This window comes from Palaemon carinicauda, chromosome 22 (assembly GCF_036898095.1).
Source record: "Palaemon carinicauda isolate YSFRI2023 chromosome 22, ASM3689809v2, whole genome shotgun sequence".
Lineage (NCBI taxonomy): Eukaryota > Metazoa > Arthropoda > Malacostraca > Decapoda > Palaemonidae > Palaemon > Palaemon carinicauda.
Genome location: NC_090746.1, coordinates 68,018,008 through 68,030,507, shown reverse-complemented (window position 1 = coordinate 68,030,507; position 12,500 = coordinate 68,018,008). Strand labels below are relative to the sequence as shown.

Genomic DNA, 12,500 nt, shown 5'->3' with positions numbered 1-12,500 from the left:
TACTTGTTTATTAAAACAAATTACGATTAGCCCTAGTCAAAAATTGGGAAAGTTAATAAGTAATTCATGATGGGAGAGAACGCACCTTGTCAACAATCCCCCAAAGAGAACGCACTCCATCAACAATCCCAAGAGAGAATGTCGTACCACTTACCCATTTACTGGGACATCTTGTAACGGCCTTCGACCCCAAAACGCCAACTCACCTGAAGAGAGAGAAAAATGCATTTTCAGAGTAACAAGAGATGAACCATGGTCTGCATTTATTGAAAAGGGGGAAATATACGAAACGGAAAATTTGAGAGCCTTTCCCTTGTTCATTATAAACAGGAAGATGCATATGAATTAAACAAATCTTATTTTGCATTTACATTCAATCATATTTTGATAAGAAAACTTAAATCTAAACTCACTCTCTCTCTCTCTCTCTCTCTCTCTCTCTCTCTCTCTCTCTCTCTCTCAAGTCTTGAAATACATTTCATCATACATCCATTAAGACTATACTTCGTCTATTCACCTCCACAACATCAAAAATATTTCCTCATTATTGACCTTCAGTACTTCTTAGCAGTTGAAATGACATGAAGACAAACACCATGTCGAATAGATAAAAAGGAACACAGAAGATTGTACAAGCTATAAAACATATGTCAAAAGTTCCCAATAGACAATTTGCTTCCACATGAAACCCCAATGCCATCTGGAATAACTTTAGGCTATCCACTAGCCAGGCCATTTGTCATGGTGGAAAGTCATCCATATCTATAAAATCAACCATCGGTATTTTCTTTCTGACAGTACCTCCTGATTGCATAAACGCCACATGATACGATGTTTGGGCTGTATGACAGAATCTTCCATGTCAGCAGATGCAATAAATCAAATCGCCAAGTCCCCAGAATATCCCCTTTAGCTCTTTGTTTCGGGCGACGAAAGACTACGCAACGTCCGGATGTTTTTTCTTCAAAAATGTCGGTGGATGACCGCTAACATAAGATAAAATTCATTTATTTGCTATTAATACCATTTCATAATGATAATATGCCATTTAAAAACTCAAACATATTATTTACTATAATTTTTTCCCTGAAATGCAAATATTTCGCAATTAAATTCGAGCATGACCAAGCCGTGACCGAAGCTGAAAGCATTCGGACAAAGGCAGTGAGTAGCAGCGGCAGTCTCGTGAGTCACTGGATTCGAAAACAAATGAACATCGATCAATATTTACGAAACGGTTGTGTTTTGGAGCCCAGCGTGCGTAACATAACAGCTGCCAGTCGATGACGCAATCCACACCCATAAATGTATTCTTTCTTTCAAAGGAGTATCTATAATGGCACCAAAGCTCTGCGCTCGGAGCCTATATTTAGACCTACCTAGAGAAAGTGGTTGACCTAAAATCAGAGTTTTGGTAATATAAATTGGTCTTATTTATGCTTCTATTTTGTTATAGATACGGTAATGGGCAGCAGTGGGGTCATAGAACCCAATGCAGCGCGTGAGCAAATATAGCATGTACCGATGTTCGGCAAAAAAAAAAAAAGTTATACTAGATGTAATTAACTATGCATTACCTTGTAGACAAAAGCCAATTTTTCATAAGCAATTGTATAATTTGAAACTAGATCACGCTTACTTTGTCAAACAATGGTACATATTATTTTTGCTCAACAAATGCACAGCCGTTTCTATTCCATTTCAGAACACAGGCCACAGACATATCCTTGGTTATGTCTGGGGTTTGGCCAGTTTTCATCACTATGCTGGCCAGTGCGGATTGGTGAGGGTTGGAGATTTTACTCTGATCGCTCACAGCAAACCAACTTTGTATAGGTGGCCATGACTAGTACAGCTTTGCTGATCATAGCGATACACAAACTCTTTCACCACTTTAAGGTATGCCTACTCAGAAGGGAATATATATATATATATATATATATATATATACACTAAATATATTTATATATAAACCACAGCCTGTTAATAAAACGCACAAATTTCAAGCCACAGCAAAAAGCAGAGAATACATATGGTAGGCTGTAGTCTACAAGGAAAAAACATTAAACTGGCACACCCAATCTCATTTTCTTCTACCAATTAAAATGACCGAGAAGGTTTCTCTGTGCCATCAGCCTCTGCACTAAAGCACTATAGCTGACAGGATTGAGTTATCGGATGCCTTTGCTTGCCGGTTACGTGATCGCTAACGTCGAGGGCCGATATATCGGATGAGAAGCAGAGAAGAGATCACGCGACACATAAATAGAACATTTTCCTTCGATTCACTTCCATGCCAGCACAGCTACCAGTTGCGTCCGAGTACAATGTCGTCATACCTTCTGGTGCCAAATGGTATTTGTAATAAAGATATTGTGAATTTACGTTTTCATAAAGGGTAAAATAAATACGCGCTCTTCAAGATATTATGATGTACCATCTAAAGTTACGGTAATATAACTCTTAAAGCTCCAATGTTGAGTTGATTACTGTACTTTTATCGGTATTACTCTATAAGCAACTACAACGACAGTAACAAATGCAGCCGTTTTCAGTTCACTATAGGACAAAAGGCCCAAACAGTCAAATAATATCTAGGGTAAGGCCAGACTTTACCACAACGCTTGATTGCTGATGGTGGGAGATTTTCGTCTGATCGTTCACAGCAAACCAACCTAGTATGGGTGGCCATGACTAGTAGAACTTTTGCTGATCATGGCGATACGCAAATTCTTTCCTCAGGTTAAGGTAGACTCACTCACAGAGATCCATTAAATAATGGCGTTTAAAATTAACATTCCGATAACTTCTATTATAATGATTTAATACTTTTATCGTATCTTACTAAAAGTTATCAACTGTTTTTCATTGTATCTATTTTTTGTATTTAGAGAACTAAACCGAGAACATTTATATTGTTGAAAAGAACCAATCTGAACGTGTTTATGGGTATACACGATTTAACAAAAGAAAATTAAGTTCAAGTAAAATACGATAAAAAAAAGTAACGTACCCCAAAGTACCATCTCTCTCTCTCTCTCTCTCTCTCTCTCTCTCTCTCTCTCTCTCCACTTCAAAGGAATCAATAATACCAAGGTCACACTTGGGTAAAAAGAAGACCCATTAATCAGAAGATCCAGGGGTTTCTAAATACTTCGATTGGAACCAGGGAGGCCATTCAGGTTGGATGTGCAAGTCCTGCAATTGAACAGCAAGATGAAAAAAAGGACGCAGTTATGGTGGTACAGTGAAAAGCTGGAAAGTGGGTGCAGCTGATGAGGGCCGGGGGGTATGTAGTGCACTGAACGGGAGCCTAGTCCCCTGTCCCCTACTCCAACCCCTTAACGAGCAGTGTGTAACGGCAAGTAACTACTTCGATCGATAGTGGAAATCGATAACTTGATTACCTCCTTAGTAGGTCTTTCCCTTTTCATTAACAGGAGGAAAGGACGACGGGAAGAGAGGAAAGGGGAAATGCGAGAAGAGAATGAGACAAAATGGGAAAGAAAAGGTGCATAGAAAAGATGTGAATAGAAAGATAGAAAATGGAGAGGAATATCTTCTACTTAAAAAAACAGTGAATTATAAAAAAAAAAATCACATTCCCTACTTTCTTATTTGTAAAAGTTATACTGGCTTATAATGAACATATAAAACCACAAAGTGCTAAAGGTTTTGATCTCTCTCTCTCTCTCTCTCTCTCTCTCTCTCTCTCTCAATTCCTTAAGATCATTGTTTAATACTTATGTCAAATCAAACAAACGAACAAACGAGGAATTCCTTCTGGACAGAGTAATACAACTGAAGTTATCTCAAACCAAACTGACAATTCAGACAAGCCTCCCTCCTTTCAGTACGTCCTATCTACAAGATTGGAAAGAAGAAATTTCTCTCTCTCTCTCTCTCTCTCTCTCTCTCTCTCTCTCTCCCCTTAGGACTTTATTTGGGCTGAAAAGGGTTTGTTTACGCCTGCTCCTTGGACCCTCCTCTTCTTGGCGGAAGTGATATGACATTTGAGAGCTGAAACTGTGATTCGCTTTCTCATAATACCGGATAAAGAGGGGCTGTTCAAGAGGTAAGACCTCCGCCAATGAACGCACATCTTAAGTAGAAGTGATCTTGACATATAGCAGAAGGGGACAGGAAATTGATCTACGCAAACACAAATGGGGTGATTTCTTTACAGAGTTTTCATAGAAGATTAAAATAATATGCTAGTAATATATACCTATAGCGTCATCCCATGTATATTAAATACATATTTAATATGGAATAGACACAAGAATTATTATTAATATCAATTAAATTGTTCTATCATTAATATGAGAGAATTCAAAAAGGTAATTTTCCAGCAGAGAGATTGAAGAGAATAAACAATTCAATAACATACTAATGAAAGCAGAATGTCAATTATTAATAATGTAATCAATGACTATTTTCACATGTTACCTCATAACCAGTTAGCGTAATTGAGAATGAAATCATATATTATACCAAGATACAAATTCTTAATTCACACCAAAACTGCATTAAGCCGAGGCCAGATAAACACAAGGAGAAGATTCTCCTATTAAAATAGCGAAGGTTATACACTCAAATTCTTCATCCAATAACGGAAATGAGACTTTTTAATTAGAGCAAAGCATAAGAATTTACTTTTTCTAAAAATTTGAAGAATTGGGTAAGACTAGTCTTATAAGATAGGAGCTTACTCTCTTTACTTTACTATTCCAAATTACAGCTTACCTGACCTTTACAGGCAGGCAAAGACAGTCTTTCGTTGCCATTAGTATCAATATTACTAACAATATGAGCCTGTATAGATCAAATTAGGTTTTTTAACGAATAGTTTACTAATTGATTTACACTGGCTGCCGATTAAAGCGAGGATTAAATCTAAAATATGTACAATAACCCACCAAGTTATCAAACCCAGGCGTCCAAAATACTTAAGAGAATTGCTGCATATTGCGCAGCCAACAAATCGTGTCGTCACGAGAATAGTTACAGATGAATTCAAACTGTTGAAACCTAGATATATGTCTACTTTAGGCTCTAGAGCCTTTAAATATGCGGCCCCGAGAATATATAATAATCTCCTACGAAACATTCGAATGATTGAAGACACTAAGGCTTTCAAGAGGAAACTGAAGACTTTCTCATTTCATAAGTCTTTTGACAGTGGCAATTTAACAGTAGATGAAGAATACGAGACATGAAACGTTAAATACTCTGAACGAATAAGGTAAAACAACAGTGGAGGTCCTGTAGAGAGTGGGGTTCCCCTGCTGCATGGGACCGGAAAAGCAGCCATCAAAGTAAAGTAAAGTAAGTATGTCTCATATAAAGCAGCTTCGAAGCATATTTAATAGATCTGTTGACCAAGCTGACAGTTGATCGCCCAAATATGTTTCCAGATTTACTTGTGTTTTCTCTGTCACTGTGTAAGAATGTTAGTTTTCAAATTTAAAAGAAAACTAGACTTGCCTATTATTCCAATTTTGAAAATGAACACATTCAACGGCTAAACCTCAGGTTTGCGCAAATTGAGACAAGAGTAAATATCAAAGAAAAGGGGCAAACGAAATGAGCTACGAGAATTGTGGTGGGAGGCATCCCGGGAAGAGCACAGAGGCTAAGAAAAGGCTACGCTTAAGAAAGTGTAACAGCATATTGTAATCAATTCTTCTGCATTTGACATTATTTTTGTAAACTGAAAATGAAATTTGGCAAACATACAAAAACCTAAAAACAGGTTACTCTAAGGAATTTATTGAATATGCTTTTTCAATGCTAAATTATCCTGGACTTATAAAACAGGTTCTTGTTCCAAATCGTTACTTGGAATAAGACAGGTATAACAACAATTTAAAATTAATAATAAAAAAATCAAGTATTAGCGCAGGGGTTTGCCAGTAAGAATCTAGCGCGTCAGCTTTCATAATCGCCAGCGTATTTAACACATCGATTGGATAATAAATCTACGTTGAGAGGCAATGCTTCGGCGGGTGATACGAGGAACTCCAATCGGTAGATGACCACAAGTTTCCTTTCTTCCTCAAAAAAAAAAAAAAAAATAATAATAATTACTTCTGTTATAAAAAAAGTCAAGACTCAATTTGCAGAACGCCGCAAATAGCACAACAACAAATCCTGCCGTTTCTAGTCCAGTGCAGGACAAAGACCTCGACATGTCTTTACTCATATCTGGGGTTTAGCCAGTTTTCATCACCACTCTGGTCAGTGCGGATTGGTGATTGGGAGGAAATTTTCGTCTGATCGCTCACAGCGCTCTCAGCAAAGCAACCTAGTATGGGTGGCCATGACTAGTAGGACTTTGTTGATCACTGCGATACACAAACCCTTTCACCAAGTAGGATATCCCCACAATACACGAAAGGACCAACCAAAATGCAATTCTACAAAATCGCATCAAATTCCCCCAAATTCTGCACCCCCCCCCCCCATACCCCAATAATGGAGTAGCCATAACCACCCGCCGAAGAGAGCTCTAATGTACGCTGATAACCCCCAACGCCCAATAAAGCTTCATTAGCATACAATCGAAGCAAACACTCGTATCGCCCTACTCCATAAACGCTTACGGGCGGTATCTCATACTATCGTTTCAAAACCCGTTGGTGTCAAATAAAATGCCAACGGCAAATACCTTCAACAAACAGGCCAAGACAGCGTGCGACATCAGGGCACAATCAGGCCAGTCGAAAATATTTATCCACCAAACATTCTCGGCAAACAGCGCATCCTACGTGCTGCCGAAGTCGCCTGCCTTTGCCGGAAGTGACGATCTGACAAGACAGGATATGGGGTTTCGATCCACTTCCATGGAGCACAGCGGACGGGGTAGGTGAGATGGTAGTTAGGACAGGCATGTTATGACGCTTATGATATATTAGCCATAGTAGTTAACTAGCCGCTTTCCCCCCCCACTCTCTCTCTCTCTCTCTCTCTCTCTCTCTCTCTCTCTCTCAAAGAGCAAATAGTCTCCTCGGATGGACAAAAAGTCTGAGATATCCAAAAATCCAAAAACCTTGTAACTCCTCTCTCTCTCTCTCTCTCTCTCTCTCTCTCTCTCTCTCTTCTCTCTCTCTCTCTCTCTCTCTCTCTCTCTCTCTCTCATGATTTAAACTAATTCGTTCCCATCTCGTGTACCATGTACAATTATATTATTAATATCCTACTTTCAACGTAACCTCAGGTTGCTGAGAATCTCTCTCTCTCTCTCTCTCTCTCTCTCTCTCTCTCTCTCTCTCTCTCTCATGATTAAACTAATTCGTTCCATCTCGTGTACCATGTACAATTATATTATTAATATCCTACTTTCAACGTAACCTCAGGTTGCTGAGAATCTCTCTCTCTCTCTCTCTCTCTCTCTCTCTCTCTCTCTCTCTCTCTCCCCTGAGTATTGTATTTAAGATATTTCTTTCATATCACACAAAAAACGTAAAATCAATATCCTACTATCAATCTAATTTCAGCTTGCTAAGAATTCTCTCTCAGCTCTGGTGTTTCCTCTTCCACACCTGCTACCTGCCCGGGTATGCAAAGCCATCTGCACCAAAGATACGATAATTTATCTTCCTGGAGCTAAACACGTCCTCCTCCCTCCATCTGTCTTTTAGCATAACCGCCCCCCCCCCGATACTCAACAACCAGGCCACATCCTAAAGTCCTAAACACACCGTGTTGTTTATCATCCCCGCTATAAGCTTTCGTTGATAGAGGGTCCCTTTCTGAGTGGGGATACTTAACGTAGTGAAAGGGTTTGTGTATTGCCATGATCAGCGAAGCTGTAATAGTCAGGAACACCCATACTATGTAAGGTGGGTTTGCTGTGAGCAATCAGACTAAGTCTCCCACCATCACCAAACCGCAGTGGCAAACGTGGTAATGAAAATGGCCAAACGCAAGACAAATTAAGTCTTTTTGCTTTTCCTTTCGTGGCTATAATACATATTTTATGTTCGTCACATGTCAGCTTTCATGATTTCTTCACATTACTAAGGACATGTCCGAGTCCTTTGTCATGTAGTGGACTAGAAACGGCTGTAATTGTTCTAGTTGTTTTGTGTGTATATATAATGTGCGTGTATATGAGTGTATATATATATATATATATATATATATTAAAAAGACCTCTGGAATCAGAAACTGTAACTAACACATTTCTGACAGATGCAACACACTAGATTTAGAGCTTCCCAAACCATAATACCAAGGCTTCCCCACTGGAGACACCATGACTAAAATACGGAGAGGGTGTAATGTTTCTATAAATACATTTCATTGGTTACTATTACTTACCACATATTTTCCTCCACACTTGTTCTAATCAATAGTTATCTTTCCATATTCAATGGTTCGATGCATCCCGCAGAGTTCTTTTTTTCTATTATTCATGCTAAAAGGGACAGGATAACTAGAGACCGACCATATGTGCATTTGATCAGCATCCATCCCCCTTCTTCCAACCAAGCTACGACCAGGAGTAGCCATTAGAGTATCTCTAGTATTTTTGGGTCAGAGTTATCTTGTTTGATAGTATACTCAAGCCCAATTGAGTTGATGACAAAATCTCTTAGATAAAACACTTGAAGTAGAGAAACATTACACACCACATCTACGATGTATTCCCACAGGAAGTTATATTTAATGAATGAAATTTACAAAAAATAGCAACACTGGACATCGACGCATGTTTCTTGACATCCAACTATCAACATGTTACACAAACGTCCCGTGCCTTCTAAATGTCGTTCTTCTAGCTTTAGATCTCATATACTCTTTTCCAATTTTCCAAATGTGAGCACGATATTTATATGTGTATGTATATATATATACATATATATATATATATATATATGTGTGTGTGTGTGTGTGTGTGTGTATACAATATATATATACACATATATTCAAGTATTTCAAGTATATATATACTTATATATACATAAATATATATATATATATATGTGTGTGTGTGTGTGTTTATGTTTATATATAATGTATACACACACACACACATATATATATATATATATATATACACGCACACACATATCTTTTGGTTTCAATTACCCAAAAGGTCTATGGTTTGCGAATCCTTTTTTAACATAATAGTCTTTCCATTAACTGTTCTTTTTCCCTCCTATCATTTTATTATCCCCCTTCTTATCCCTCTAATTCTTCATCTTTCCCCTCCTCCTCCTCCTCTTCCACCTTTATCCCCTTCCTCGGCAGCCTCCATCCGTTCCCTAACCTGAGAAGCGCAAGGGGTCACCCCTTCCCTCACCCTCATCTCCCCAAGGGGAGAGCGGCCATGGACCCAGAAGCTAAATGAGATGATGAAAAATTTCCTTAGTTTAATTCGCGCGAAATATGGTGACAAATTTAACATCCAGGTGTGAGATGCAGGGAAAGAACACCGTAAAGAGAGAGAGAGAGAGAGAGAGAGAGAGAGAGAGAGAGAGAGAGAAATAAAAAGGAAAATAGGAGGAAGAGATGACATAAGAAAACTGGAAGGAGGAAATGGTTTTGATAAGAAAAAGTTGCAAGATTTTATATGAAAGAGAAATTTGATAGAGAAAAGATGTGTATATGTATATGTAAAGATAAAGATATATATATATATATATATATATATACATATATATATATATACATATATATATCATATATAAATATACATATATATATATATTATGTATACAGTATATATATATATATATATATATATGTATATATATACATGTACACACTATTACGTCAAATTCTAATTCAGCCCAAAATGAAACTCTCCCCATGTATTTCCACCCAATTCCATCTACCTGACCGACAGAGCCAAAGGCCTATCACGGTATCTGCTTTAAAAAAAATCGTGGTAGACCTACAGGGTCTTTCTCACGTCTCCTTTAACTTCCCCCTCCCCCCTTAAAAGCAGGGGAAGGGGGTTGGCCGTTTTTGGGGGAAGGGGATAATGGTAGTTCGCCCTTTACTAACCCAAATCCCGACGATGATCCTCGGTATCAGATATTCTCCGGCCGGAGGCGCTGAGGGAGATGGCCTTGTGTCATATGAGTCGAAATAGCGTTAAACAGGGCGTGTTTGATACCATCTGGCCTGGCCTTATTGGAAGGAGGTGCCACTTGGCGTTTTGTGCTTATCTCTCTCATATATTCCAGTCGAGTTATACGACGGAGATTTGCTTGGTTCGCATATGTATATCTATTTGTGTAACACACACATACACACACACACACTATCTCTCGCTCTCTCTCTCTCTCTCTCTCTCTCTCTCTCTCTCTCTCTCTCTCATATAAATTCTAATTACTTGCAACACTCAACTGTTATTTTCCCTATCGCCTCCATCCTCCATGGTCTCTATAAATTCTAATTATTCGCAACACAAATCACAAAAAGTCCATAAAGGTACAACCTTTCATGGTTGTTTAACAACGCCACCCAATGATTATAAATATACATTTAAAGATAGGAGCACAATAAAAATAAAATGTACATGGACAGAGAATATCCTTTCTATTGTGCAATGAAGAATTACAGCTACCTATAGAGTTAATGTGAACAAGAGAGAGAGAGAGAGAGAGAGAGAGAGGAGAGAGAGAGAGAGAGCGCAGAGGGAATTTATTTTCTTTGATAGACAGCCGAGGGCTTATAATGCTATGGATGAAGTAGAGTGCAGGGGGACAAACAGGGTGAAAACACAGCTAATGGAAGTATGGCGGAACAGGAAAAAATTAGAATTCATATTTACCCTTCACACTTCTAAATAATGTGGTTCAGATTCTGGCCACAAGGTTACACGAACAAGCTTATGTTGAGACATCTTTTTTCTATATATTCCACCTTACTACTCTGAACCCCTGCTATGGAGCCATCCATTTCATACCAATTTCGCTCAAAAATAATCATCTTAGAATTACGTTACCTATCAGGAGTAGAACGGGAATGAAGGAAGAGTAAAACTGTTGCAAACAATGCTATGGGTTTGCAGAGTTTATGTATGGAAGGAAGAATGGCGAGAGGGGACGATATATGGATAAAATAAGGAGAAAGACAGGAGTAAGAACACCGATGGAAATGATAAAGGTGATCGTAGAAGAAAAATAAAAGCGTCTTTGCTGACGTTATAAGATTCTCTTGAGTTCTACAATTTATACACACACACACACATACATATGTATATATATATATATATATATATATATATATACGATTTTATATGTATATGTATATATAGTCCTATTTACAGTATGTATTAACTTACTGACCCATGGAGCCATTTTAACAAAATTCCACTATAGTGAGCATTCTTACTAGTTGTTCCAAATAAGACTACGTTTATACAGGTATAGGTTATAACAAAAATACTGCTATACAAAAATCGATATAACAATATTATAAATAGGTTTTCAGGATATCTTTAAAAGGTATTCCCTTCAGGGTGCTAAGCTGGAAAATATCCCGTCATCATAGTACCTTATGGCACTTGACGCTAGTATTTGGGAGAAAGAAATTAGAGGAAAAAGGAGTGGAGCCTACCCATCCTTGTTCATTTAGCCCAGGATTAGAAAAAGGTAAATATTCAGTAGGAGAACAGTAATTAAGAACGTGTGCAAATGAATGTCATCAGCGAGAGAGAGAGAGAGAGAGAGAGAGAGAGAGAGAGAGAGAGAGAGAGAGCAATGGCTGGTTAATGAAGTATATTACTCACAAAAAGGCGTCAAAGGAACTGAGGCAGACGAGGACCAGAAATGAGATAAAAATTTCGAAGATGAGGAAAATAATTGATTGAAATGAGGGAGGAAGATGAGGAAAATTATCAAGAGAAATGAGAAAGTAAATTAATAAATGCCCAGACCAAAGAACGAATGGAAATGATGTAGATAAGATTAATCACATATATGAACTTGAGGGATAATGTCACAACAGAATATGAAACTGTAGAGAAGAATGAGATAGAATATAAAGATCAAGAAGACGAAGAGAAACAAGGAAAACAAAAGGGACCAAAAAATACAGAGTATATTGAAGGAAAGGAGACAAATCATGTCAAGGATAAATAGAAAAAGTAGAATAAATCATGCTACGAAATAGGAAGAAAACGACATGAAGAAATTAACTAGATAGGAGGTAAAGGAATGAGGAAGAGGAGGAAAGAAGGATGATAAATACAATCGGGTGAAGAAAGAAAAATGCAAAGGAAACAATGGCGATAAATGACAGGGATAGGAAAAAGAAATCATATGACCAGGATACACATAGATGATGATTATGGACAGAAGAAAAAGGGATAATAGGTACTAGACACCGACGAGAAAAACATAAGAGATGGAACAAATAGAAGAAAATAATGACAAACAGAAAAGGTAGATGATTAACGAGGGAATAAATAAGGAGAGCAGCAAAAGAGACAAGAAAATGAATTCGGTGAAATCGTCGAAGACATCAAGCTAAAAAAAGGA

The 12,500-nt window shown here is 37.8% G+C and overlaps 1 protein-coding gene across 1 annotated transcript in view; it reads right to left on the bottom strand.

Moving 5' to 3' along the window:
• Window positions 1-12,500, bottom strand: part of LOC137615930 (uncharacterized) — a 229,388-nt gene that overhangs the window by 192,101 nt on the left and 24,787 nt on the right. The window lies entirely within an intron of this gene.